This window comes from Panthera tigris, chromosome C1 (genome assembly GCF_018350195.1).
Source record: "Panthera tigris isolate Pti1 chromosome C1, P.tigris_Pti1_mat1.1, whole genome shotgun sequence".
Lineage (NCBI taxonomy): Eukaryota > Metazoa > Chordata > Mammalia > Carnivora > Felidae > Panthera > Panthera tigris.
Genome location: NC_056667.1, coordinates 56,090,779 through 56,104,171, shown reverse-complemented (window position 1 = coordinate 56,104,171; position 13,393 = coordinate 56,090,779).

Sequence of the window (13,393 nt, the reverse complement as noted above, 5' to 3'; positions counted from 1 at the left end):
CTTAAATATTTTTCTTCCTCTTTCTCTCCTCTACTTCTGAAACACTTATGTTGGATCACTTGTTGGTACTCCTCAGGTCTCTGAGACTCTGTTCATTTTTCTTTCTGTAATTTCTCATAATTCTTGATGTATCTTCACTTTCACTGATTCATTTTATTCTGCCAGCTGAAATTTGTTATTGAGCCCCTTTAGTGAAATTTTCATTTCAATTATTGTACTTTTCAATTCCAGAATTTGTTTGATTGTTTAAATAATGTGTATTTCTTTATTGATATCCTCTATTTGACTAATCACTATTATATTTCTCTTTATTTTTTAAGGTACTGGTTCCTTTAAACATGCTCATAATAATTGCTTTGAAGTCTTCCTCTGCTAAGTTCAATATATGGCCCCCTCAGAGAAAGTTTCTATTGATTGCTTTTGTAGGAGAAACAAAAAATTTTACCTCTACTCTCTTAGAGTCTCCAGTTGGGCCTGAGAATTAAATTGATATAACACACATTAACAAGAGAAATACAAATTTATTTAATATTAGTTTTACATGACACGGGAGACTACATAGTGAAATAAAAACCCAAAGCAGTGATAAAACCTAAATGCTTATATACTGACTGCATTGAATGAAGGGTGGCAATTGTGGAAAAGCAATTAAAATAAATGACGAGAACAAAGAAATATTGAGAGTTATTTTAACAAGGTTGCTTTGTAGAGGATTCTCCTGGTCTTGACTCCCATTTCTGGTGACAAGTATGTTTCTTTCCTCCTGATATAGGGAAGGCAGCTCTACTTTCTGCTTCCAGAAGGAAAAAGGAAAAACAGAGTTCCCTTCTTACACTCACTATTTTTTAAGTTCCTTTAACTCAAAAATAATCAATATGCCAAGACAACTTCTTTTGGGGTGGCATTTCCTGAACCCTTTATTTCCCCCATCTGAGAAATTCCCCAAAGTTTCACATATTAAAAGCTGAGCTGTTGACTGTGCAGAGAAGAAATGGTTAGTAACTGACTGGCAAGGAATCTTTAAAGGAAGAGTAGAACATAGATTGGAACAAGAATGAATAAGCAGAAAAGAAAAAAATCTAAGCACATTTCTCCATATTCCATTAAACCAGTCTCCGCATCCTTGGGAATAGTCCAATCCAGTTAAAAAAAAAAAAAAAATAGTTGAGCCTCATACATCTGATGGAGAGTGTTTATCTTGTCCTTTAAAGGTGCAGATTAGACACTATTTTCCCATGTGATTTACACAGGAACAGCATTCCCCACCAGTAATTGCATGAGCTCCTCCTAACTGGGCCATCAGTGTGTCCAGAGCACATTTGTGGAATGAAACAGAGGCTAGACTATTAACTTCCATTTGAAGTGCTTCCAATGTTTGCACACTGAAGTTTGAACTCCGTTTCTATTATTATGGAAAGATTACAAACTGCCTTTTCCAGCTCAGCACTACCAAAGCCTGGGAAAAGGGGTCTCGATGCTGAAAAGAATTTAGAATTGTGGGTCTTCTAGGACATTGTGCCTAGTACACTTAGTATGTCTATGCGGCAGTACTTTATAAACAAAGGTGCCCAAGTTTGCGATTTGGCTTACATTTGAAGTAGAGCACCTGGTGACAGAAGGCATCAGGTATCCAAGTCCATATTGTCCTGCCCATTTTTGAATCCTTCATATACCTCATCAAATAGGATCGGAATGAAATTTTTGATGCATCAAGTTGGTGTTTGGTGTGTTTTGTCACCTGTCATCTGTCATCTGATACCTCCCATTTTCCATGCATTTATATCCATCCATAGGAACAGAATAGATTGTGAAGTATCTGATATAGAAGACTTATAGTTCAGGTTTGGCAGTTATGAGACTTGGTTTTGTTACCTGGCTAAAATACTGTCACCTAGTCCATAATTCTGGTCTAGCCACATGTAATCTTGGGTGTTGGGGAGCATAATTAGGGGAGCAACTAAGCCACCCCAGACCGCATAAGGGTGGCCTGTGAGCTAGCTGTAACATCTAGTGATTTGACACGTGTTTGTACTGTAAGAGTCAGTGCCAGGGCCATCTATGACCTTTGTGAGGCTTGAAGACGTCACCTAGGGAGCCAAACCAGAGTTTTACTGTAATATTGCCTTGGTATGTCACCTAGGAAGGATCCAGCACCATTCCTGTTTTCAACACAGAGGGAAAAATTCCCTTCTAATGACTTTACCTGAGCAAAGAACAGTCCTTGAGAATCTTTAAATGTTTTCTCACGTCCGATTAGCAGAAGGGGAAACAAAGTAATATTGTTTTCGTGGATATGGATACCATACCCTGTCATATATCCATTTTTCAGAGGTAGTTCATATGGGCAGGAACAAAAATCAGTTCAGGTTCTTTTGCATGATCTAGAGGTTGACATGACCAATAGCCAGACTAGTTAGTTAATGTGGCCAGTGTTTGGAAAACCAGAGTAAGGGAATGTCAGGTCTATGCTTGACCTGTTGAAAAACACAGTGAGGGTTAATAAGAGCAAGACACAATTTGAGAAAAAGGCCATAGTGGAGGAACAGAGGGAGAATAAGACTGAGATAAGCAATCTTTAGTAAGCCTTTAAGTAAATGGTCAAAGAAAGAGGAGGCTTCACTTAAAGTAACAGTGTTGTTTTACTTTGTTTTATTTTTTGTTTTTGTAGACTAGGAGACTTAGTAGAAAGAGAAAATAGATGAAAGTATAGTTTCTAATCCATGTTCTTGGGGAAATCTGTTTACTTCATGATATCATATGCTTCTTGGGCTTGGGAATTGATCCTAGAAATCCTTACTGTAAGGTTACCTGTAGGAATGGTCTTCCAGTTGTCTTGGGAGTGCTGATTTGGGTTTAGTTTGGCATAGCTTATAGGAATTCAGGAGGATTTTTCTTTTGTTTTGGTGGCAGTGTAAATGGTTACTGTACTTGATAAGGTCATTCTCAGTGAGATGACAGTGTGTACTATCTTCTAAAAACCTTGCTCTATCCACCTTCCCGGTGGAAATGGATGGTAAGGGATGTTTGGAGGTTGTGACTTTTTTTTTTTTTTTTTTTTTTTTTTTACCTATTGATGATCTGTTCCAAGTATCCTAACTAATTCTTGTATATAGCTAATCATAATCTCACATTGCTCACTAAAGTCCCCATAATGTTCACTCAGTCTGGGAATGGAAGGTTTAGAGATGCCAGTAGGCACAGGGCAACCGAACTTTACTTTTCAAAAGGGGATAAACCATGTCCCCTATTTGGAGTATTCTAGATTTTTATAAGGGTAAGAGATAATATTTAAGTCCATTTTCTTGACAGACTTTTCCTAAAATCCTTTTTATGTCTTGAGTTTTATGTTCCAGTTGTCCTATGATTGAGGTATGAAATGAGTACCTCAGAGGTTTTGCAAGCAGCAACTTATTTCTGCTGTCAAATGAGTTCTTTGATCTGATTCAATCCGTAAAATAATGCCAAAACAAGGAAAAATCTAAGTTATTAATTTCTTTACTATTGTTGTGGTACCAGCACATCTAGTTCAATAGCATTCAGTCCATCCACTAAACACATAGACAAGTACCATTCAATGGGAATGGCCTAAAGCTGGAGGCAAATCTGTAAAATCCATTTGGAGTACTGCAAGGGGCAATGTGGGCCTTGGAAGACTTCCTAAAGCAAGTTGGTTTCTTCTAAAACTTTGGTGACATTTACAAGCAGTACACTGGGAAATAATTTGGTCAGAAATTGTGTGGATGCCAGAACAGAATCAATTATCTTTTAATTCCATTACTATCCCCCATCTGCACATATGTCCCCATTGATGGGAAATAAGTGCAAGCCGAAAGGTCAAAAGAAAAAGGACCACAGAAGTTCGCTTAGCGCAATGTATAATCTGGTTAATTACTGGGCACGCTTTTGTATTCACTGTCTTTGTCAGACTTGGGGACATTTGATAATCAATAATATCAATCAAAGATAAGGCAAGTTTATAAATTGGGTAGTGATAAAATAGGGGGTCTATTTCAGGCTGTATGTTTAGCACCTTTGTCAGCCGTATTATTTCCTAGAGATACAGTATTGGTCTCCTTAGTATGAGGTGGACAATGAACATTTTTAGTAGGGAGGTGTATAGCCTATAGTAGGACCAATCATATGCCCATTGGCAATAGGACTACCAACAGAGGTTAACAATCTGTGAGGTTTCTACATTGTGCCAACAGCATGGCTGACTCCAAAAGCATGTCTGGAGTCAATGTAAATAGTAGTTTTTCCTTTCATCAGTGTGCAAGCTTTAGTAAGATCTGTAAGTTTAGCAATTCAGTCTGATTTTACAGTGGGCAAAGAGTATGCCTTGTGTTTCATGTGGGGAACCTAAGGCATAACCAGTTATTATGTTTCCCCAGAAATGTCATTGACAAGAGTCACCGCAAAATGGAAGTAAGTCTGGGTTGTCTAAAGGGGCATCTAAGAAGCTTTCTGGTGGCTTTGGGACCAATTCTATAGTCACAAGGCAGTCACATGGAATCATCAGGGAGCAATAGAATAGTCAGATTTAAAGTGTTACAATGATGTAAGATGATGGAAAGACTGTTAGTAGGGCTTGTTCATAGGTGGTCTGTGGCCATGTAGAGATGCTGTGTCTTATGCACTTGTGAGAGAGCAGACACAGCATGGGGAGCATAGAAGTGAACAGGGGAGCCTAATGTAAGAGTACTGGCCTCGTCAATTAGGGCAGCTGTCACAGCTACCACAGATACCACACACAGGTACAGGACCATGCCTGCTGCTACAGGGTCCAACCGATATGAGAAATATGCTTTAGGACATATCTGAAAGGTAAAAGGTGGTTCTATAGCAATCCCATTATTTTCATGGCAATATAGCTGAAAAGGTTTGTCAAAATCAGGTAAGTTGAGATCTGGGGGTGTGACAATGTTCATTTCAGAGCTTCAAAGAAAATTAATGCCTCTGCAGGGAGTGGGGGAGCCCCAGGAAATGGGCTTTGAGGTGGTATGGTGGGGAGAGCATGCAGGAGTTTAGCAAAAGCAACAAAGTTAAGAATCCATTGGTGACAATAGCCCGCTGCCCCTAGAAATATATGTGGTTGCATTTTTTTAGGGAGAGGAATGGACAAAATTGAGTCAAGGCATTTTGGAGTTAGCTTTTGAGTGCCTGAGATATCTCATGTCCTAAGTAGGTCACAGTTGTTTGTACCCATTGAAGTTTAGACTCTGGGAGGCTTTATGGCTGCTTTTAGTGCGTTTAGGAGAATGAGAGAATCTATAAGAGCACTGTGTGCAGTTTAGCTACAGAGTAAAAGGTCATCAACATACTGAACAAGTGTGGAGCCTCAGGTAAAGGCTACAGAATCTAAGTTGGCTTTAAGGACTTGGAAGAATATTGAGGGAGACTCAAAATATCCCTCAGGGATGTGAGTCTCCATGTCAACTGTCTCCCTCTAAAAATAAATGCAAAGAGAAATTGCAAGTCAGAATGCAATGGAATTGAAAAGAGGGCTCAGCAGACATCAATTACTGTAAACCAGGCTGCGTCAGCAGGAATCAAGGTAAGAATGGTAGCTGGATTAGAAACTACGGGTGGCGAGGAATTACAAAGGAGTTTATACCCTTAGATCTTGTACAAATGGGCAGATTTCATTCCCATTTGAATAAAATCCCCCCCCCCTTTTTTTGGCAAGATTAGGATGTTACAGGGTGAGAAAGTAAAGATAAGAACACCCTGCTATAAAAAAAAAAAGTCTATTATAGGTTCAATTCCTAATTCTGCCTCTCCTGAGGGGTATACTGGGCTACTAATAGGAAAAATGTGTTCTTTTTCCAGGAAACTTGCACAGGATCTACACTCACTCAGTGCAATCCAGTCTCATTTGCATGTGAGGCCCAAAGAGTAGTGGTGCAAATTTTAAGGTAGCATCTTCTTCAGAGGATTTTAATTTGAGACAGGTTTTCATTAAGGAAAGTAGCAAGCTTGAGGTTTAGTCCAAGGGCATGGAAATAAAAATGCCTTCCTTACAGCATTGTATGGTGGCATTAAGTTACACACCACATCCCTAACTAAAAGATCACTGGTAAGGATTCAGAAATAAGAAAGGCATGAGGGGTATTAAGAGGGACTAAGGATATTGGGGTGGCCTGAGATATGGGTAATGGAATACATTGTCCAGACACTCAAGCAGCTTAAATAGAATCAGAGATGACAGCGATAATCCTGAGTGAGTGGTAGAGAGAACTGCACCAGTGTTACTTAAGAAGCACAGTTTCCAGGGGTGCCTGAGTGACTCAGTAGGTTGAATATCCAACTCTTGATCTCAGCTCAGGCCATGATCTCGTGGTTTGTGGGATCAAGCCCCACATTGGGCTCTGTGACCTGACAGTGAGGAACCTGCTTGGGATTCTTTCTATCCCTCTCTCTCTCTCTGCCCGTACCAGTGCTCTCGCACGTACTCTCTCTGTCAAAATAAATAAATAAACTTTAAAAACAATATACAGCTTCCAATCCTCAATTTTAAATTTAATAGTAGGTTCTGAGGTGTGACTGAGAATTAGTTTATCTCATCAATTAGTGGGGTATCATCCTACAGGCAGAGAAAAATGGACCTTCTGAGGGTGCTGGTGTTTAGGGAAATTGTCTGAGCTTCCTTTTACTTAAGTTCAGGATAATTGTTTTCCTGAGGTCCTAGTTTTTCACAATATCTACAGAAGTCTGGAGGCAAATAGGGAAGGCCCTGTGATTGATGAGAAAAATGAGTGGACTCTGAGTTACTCTTAGAGTCATCATTTTTGTTCTTGTAAAGACTCGATATGCACAGCAACAGCTGTTGATTTTAATATTTTTGTCTTATTTTCCTATAAGCCATTTTCAAAGACTTACGTAGCTATATCAATAATAATACTGATACCTGCCCAGCCAGTGACACTATTTTGGGTTTGTCTCTTTATATCAGAGAGACTAAGGCAGAAATTCAAAGATTTCTATATTCTGGTGTTTCAGGGTTTAATGTAATGTTTGTAGAAAGTGTACCACAAAGGTCTTAGGATGTTCCCCTTCCTTTTGAGTGCATCATTCAACTTTAAAACCGACTACCTTAGAGGAAAAGACCTCTATTATCCCCACTATCAAGCTCTGACTATTGGCCTGGATGAGTCACTTGCAGGAGAGTCTGGGAGAAGTTCTGGCTACCTGTTTCCTCTGTTGGGGGTGATTTTCTTCCTGGGACCATCTAGCCTATCTCACAACTACCATATAACCATGGGTTGGAAGAATAACCCTGAATAGCCAGTCAAGGTCCCTGTGAATGGAGGTGTGAAAGGCCACACATCTTTCTAACTCATCTCTAAATGTGGCAGGATCAGGGCACCTGTGTGGCTCTGTTGTTTAAGTGTCTAACTCTTGATTTTGGCTCAGGTCATGATCTCACAAGTACATGAGTTTGAGCCCCACTTCAGGCTCTGCACTGGCAGTGTAGAGCCTGCTTCAGATTCTCTCTCTCTCCCTCTTTCTCTGCCCCTCCCCCACTCTTGCTCTCGAGTGTGTGCGCTCTCTCCCTCTCTCTCGGTCTCAAAATAAATAAACCTAAAAAAAAATTAGAGGTGCCTGAGTGGTTCAGTCAGTTACGCATCTGATTCTTGATTTTGGCTCAGGTCATGATCTTGGTGGTTCATGGGCTGAAGTCCTGCATTGGGCTCTGTACTGGCAGCAAGGAGCCTGCTTGGAATTCTCTCTCTCTCCCCCACTCCTCCATTCATGCTGTCTCTGTCTCTAAAAATAAATAAATAAACTTTAAAAAAAATTTTAATTAAAAATTTAAGTTTGGTAGGATCTTCCGGAATTAGAGGCAAAATAGCATACTTTGGAATTCTTTGGACCTGCTGTCCAAGGTACATGGATTCTCTGTGGGAGGGGTCCAGGATACACCCACAGGGTGGGGCACTGCATAGAAAGCCCTAGAGTTGACTGAGTTTGTTTTACTGAGCTGGGGGTAGTAGGAGGAGGTGTAAATTATGGCAAATTTATTTCCTGGCTGTCAGCATTTACATAAGTAACCTGTATATTCCAGGCCTGGAGATCAGGCCAGAGTGCTCTCTGTATATCTTGCAGGGAAAGGCAAGATATATGTTTAAGAGATTTTGAGGGTAAGTTGAAGGAGTTTTGAGAGTTAACAGAATTTGCTAAGGAGATAAGGTCAGATTTTAAGAAGAAGGGTTTGAGGGAGGGACTCAGAGATTCAGTAGATCATCTGAAGGGTCAGGGACAAGAAGTTGGGGGTACAGGGAGTATAAGTGGGTGGAGAAGGAAGATTTAAGTGGGTATGGATTAAAGTTTTTTGTTTTAAGCTTGATAAGGCTAGGCATTACATGCCATTGTGTCCACTATTTTTTTTAAGTGTATTTATTTATTATTTTGAGAAAGAGAGAGAAAGTGCAAGCGGGGAGGAGGCAGAGAGGGGGTGAGGAGGGAAAGAATATCCCAAGCAGGCTCTGAACTGTCAGTGCATGGTTCCAGCCCATGAACCGCCAGATCATGACCTGAGCCAAAGTTGGACACTTAATGGACTAAGCCACGCAAGTGCCCCAGTTGCGTCCTCTTTTTAATTTGATCTTCCCAGAAGTACTGATAAGACATTTGTTTAGTATGAGAGCTCTCTAAAATTTTTTCAAATATAGAAGTTTCTCCAATTCAAACAATCCATTATCTGCCCATTGACAAGTAGGATCTTCAAGGTTATATTTATTTCAGTAGTCACTCAATCCAATAAGCCTTTTTATGGAAAGATCCAGAGGTCACTTTCCAAGCATGGATGTAAGATGCAGCCCCACGATCCAAAAAGTTCACTTCCAGAGTGACCCTAAGTAAGCAAAGATCTTCAGCAAAGATCTTCATTGTCACAAATGATAATAGTGTTTGTGAAAACCATGTCTCCAATGTCCCATAAGAACATGAAATTGCCCCAGTCCCAGACCTACTCATTTGTGACACAGGATAGGCAATACTTGGATGGGACTTCCCTCACACTAACAAGGCAATGAAGGTTAAGGTGACTGGGCCTTTTATTAAGACCAGTTCCCCTGAGAACTGGCATGGTTAGACAAAGAGAATGCTGCTTGTCACTTCTTGTCTTAGGTTTCCAGACTGTTGGCTGGCCACCTGATAAAAACCCCACCACCTGTGCCCTACCTGCCCCCCCCAACACTGGCAGAGACCAAAGAGGATATTCTCAGTAGTCACAAGCTAAGATCTCAGGACATAAAACAAGATGAAAGGAGAAGATCAGCCAGTTGTTGGGTTTTTAGTTTGTGACCCACAGCAAAGTTTGTCCAAACAGATACTGACTTGATGAGAACTATAAACTTAGCAGTCTATGAGGCCAGCTCAAACAACAGGCTTCTTGGACCTATGTTTGTATTTTACCCTATAATTCTCCTCCTTATGACAAGTGACACAAAAGACAGAAACGAAGAAAAACAATGACCATCTCTGGGAGGAAGGAAATCAATCAAAAACAAGAGTATTTGGAAAGTACTGGAGTTGCTATACCCCAAGAACTAGGAAAACAAATGTTTTCCTCTGCCAATGTGAACTTGGAAAGAGAAAAGGACAAGAGGAGACTCTTCCCACTCTCATCTAACTGGAACGTACAGGCGGAGATCTGGGAGACTGACATGTAAGAACTCTTTACCTACTGCAGACTTTGTCAATGTCCCGGGCTCTGTCAGCTGCGGTCCCTGTAGTGAACAATGTCCCAGCCAGTACAATCCCATTCTCATCTCCAGAAATTGTTGGGGAGGCAAAAGCTTTATCTCTACCCTCTTAAGGTTTCTGGGTGGGCCTGCCTAAGAATTAAATTTACATATGACCAATTAACAGTAGAAAAACATACAAATTTATTTAATGTTAGTTTATATGACATGGGCACCTTCATAAGGAAAAGAAGACCCAAAGAAGTAGCAAAACCTAAATACTTATATACTGGGTTGAACAAGAATGGCAATTGTGGAAAAGTAAAATAAATAAGGATACTGAAAGAAGATAAGAGTTATTTTAACAAGGTGGGCTTGTACAGAATTCTCGTGACCCTGACTTCCACTTCTGGTGATAAGGATGTTTCTTTCCTCCTGGCATAGGGAGGGCAGCTCTCCCATGGTCCTTCAACTTCTGCTGTCAGGAGGAAAAGGGGTAATCAGACTGCCTTTCTTGCACCTGCTATTTTTAAGTGCCTTTAATTCAAAATAATCAAAATGCCAAGTTGGCATATTTTGGGGTGGCATGTCATGAACCCATTCATTTTTCTTCCTGTGTATGGGCACACTTTCCTGGGTTTATATTTGTTGATTTTGCTTTTTTGCATATAATTTTTTAAATTGGAAATTCTACATAATATATGGTAGCAACTCTGGATTCTTATGCCCTCCAGGGGTAGTTGTTGTTGCTGATTTTTTTGTTTAATGACTTGCCAGGATTAACTCTGTAGAGTCTGTCTTCCCAATAGTGTGCAGCAATCAATGTTTGCTCTTTTTTTTTTAATGTATTTTTGTTTTATTTTTTAAGCCTGGCTCCCTAGGGGTCAGCACAGCTGAATGGTCAGCCAGTGATTGATTAGAGGTTATGCATTAACATCTTGTAAGGCTTCCACTCTTTGCCAATGGGGCTGTGTGTATTTAAGGAGTGTAATCAAAGTTCAGGCAGTTTACAGGTCTGCTCTAGCTTATTCTTCTCACATACTCAAGGCTTCACATTCATCAGAGGCAAGTAGATAGCCAAGGCCCTATCTGATCTTTCCTCTGTGTGAGTATATCCTGGAGCATGCATACATTCTTCCAAATCACCATGGTAAGTGAACACTTTTGAAGGCCCACTATCACTATCTCAATCTCTGGATTTCCCTTTGAATTTTCTGGCTGGTCTGTCAGTCTACTGCTTATCCAAGCAGTATTGTGATCTCAGGCTAGCTGCAATATTGTCCTTCTTAAATTGTTTGCTATTATTCCTGGATTTTCCTATCATTTATGACAATACCCTTGGGTATCTGTGTTCCACTCCAAAGAGAGCCAGTCCCCTCTGAGGAAGAGGCTGTCAGTCCTCACAGCTTGCCATGCCCCCAGTAAAATCACTGAACAGCAGAGCTGGAGCGTAGAATGGCAGAAGCCCCAGGATAAAATGCCACGACTCCCACCATTCTTACTGATGTTTAGGGGTTTTTCTTGAATAAATACTTCTCAACTAGATGGATGCCTTTGGTCAATTTTCAAAATCCTAAAATGGTTGTTTTTGACTTTTGTCTGGTTTTATATTTGCTTTTTGGGGAGAAGAAAATGATTGACTTCCTCACTCAACCATTCTAGAAGTCGCACTTCAAGTAAAAAATTTTGCTTTGGGTCAGGGGTCATTGTAACATTTCATTATGACATGTGAACAAAGAAAAGATACGCAAAGTTTATGGACAAAATTATGAATGAGGAGGCATATGATATTTTAAATTAAAAATCAATATCTAAAAGATAAAACTGGGGTGCCTTATTGGCTTTGTCGGTTAAGTGTTCAACTCAACCTCAGCTCAGGTCGCTCTCAGGATCGTGAGTTCAAGCCCTGCATTGGGCTCCATGCTGGGTGTGAAGGCTACTAAATAAATAAATAAATAAATAAGATAAAACTATATAGATCCAATGCAATTCCAGTTAAAATGCTAGAAGGATTCTTTTTTTTAATTTTTTTTAATGTTTTATTTATTTTTGGGAGAGAGAGAGAGACAAAGTGTGAGTGGGGGAGGGGAGAGAGAGAGGGAGACACAGAAACTGAAACAGGCTCCAGGCTCTGAGCTGTTAGCACAGAGCCCAATGGTGGGGCTCAAACCCACGAACCATGAGGTCATGACCTGAGCCGACGCCAGAAGCTTAACTGACTGAGCCGTCCAGGCACCCCAAAAGGATTCTTGATAGAACTTGATTAGATAGTGTGGATATTGCCACAAGGATAAACCAATGGTACAGGTTAGAAAGCTCATAGATTGTGGTAGGCAGAATTCCAAGAATGACTCCCGATGATCCTCGCCCTTATGTAATATCCTTCACTTTGAATGAGGTCAAATATGATGAAATATCCCTCATATATGGTTATGTTATATAGAAAGATGGAGATGATGTGAACAAATATAATCAAATCAAATGAGCCCTTTAAAAGCAGAGAATTTTCTCTGGCTGGCTGAAGAAAATGAACTCAGAGATTAGAAACATAATGAGAAATTGACATGCCTCTGCTGGCTTTGAACATGGAGGGTCACATGCCAAAGACTATGGGTGGCCTTGAGTTGCTAAGAGTGGACCAGGTTCATAGCCAAAGAAATGAGGACATTAATGCTATAGCCTCAAAGAATTGAATTCTGCCAACTATCTGAATAAGCTTGAAAGCAGATTACTCTCCCGAACCTTCAGATAAGGGCCTGGCCCAGACAACACTTTCGACATTTAGGAAAACCCAGCTAAGCTGGACTTCTGATCCATAGAACTGTGAGATAATAAATTGTGTTGTTTTACACCAAAACATTTGTGGTAATTTGTTACATAACTAATACACAGATCTATAGTTTTATAAATTTTGAATAAAATTGTATAAAGTTTGATATATGACAGAGCTGACTTCGCAGATCATTGATGAAGGAGGGGGAGGTCTATTCAATGAGTAATTCTAGGACAAATGGTCAGACACACAGGAAAAAAAAAAAAAGGACCAGATCTCTACTTAAAATATGACCAGCAAATAGAAGCCCTTACATGTTTATAACAAATTTTAGAAGTACTTCATGAACCTGGGTTAAGGAATTCCTTACTCAAAGATTTAAAATACAGGAAAAGATTGAAAATTCAAGTACACACAAAAATTAAAATTCTGTTTATCAAAGGAAGGTCAACATTAAAAAAAACTAAACAAGGAAGGAAAAGACAAGAAGTCTGAAAAGCACATGTGTATGGCGTCTCAGGAGTCACCAGGGAAGTGTATTTGAAGACAGGAAGTTGCCATCTGTGTTCAATTCTACTGAGAGGCAGACTTAGAGGAACACAGTAAAGTGTGCATTGGGTTTAAAGACACAAATAACACTGGTGAAGAGAACAAGAGCCGTTTCAACCAAGTAGGAGGAAACCCAAGGTAGTGCATGGACTGCTTATACATCCCCTTCCAGAAAATGCCACACCTTCCTAAATACCCAAAATGCCAGGGCACTTGCAAATTCCCAGTTGTCCTCAAATACTTAAGCATAGTAGAGACAGATTTCTATAACCGAAAAAGTATAATTATGACCTGTTTCACAATTTACTTAGGTGATTTCATGTGCTTTTGACAATTCTGTCATTTATCTGAAATTTCTCCCATAACAGAATTGAGGCAATCTCTG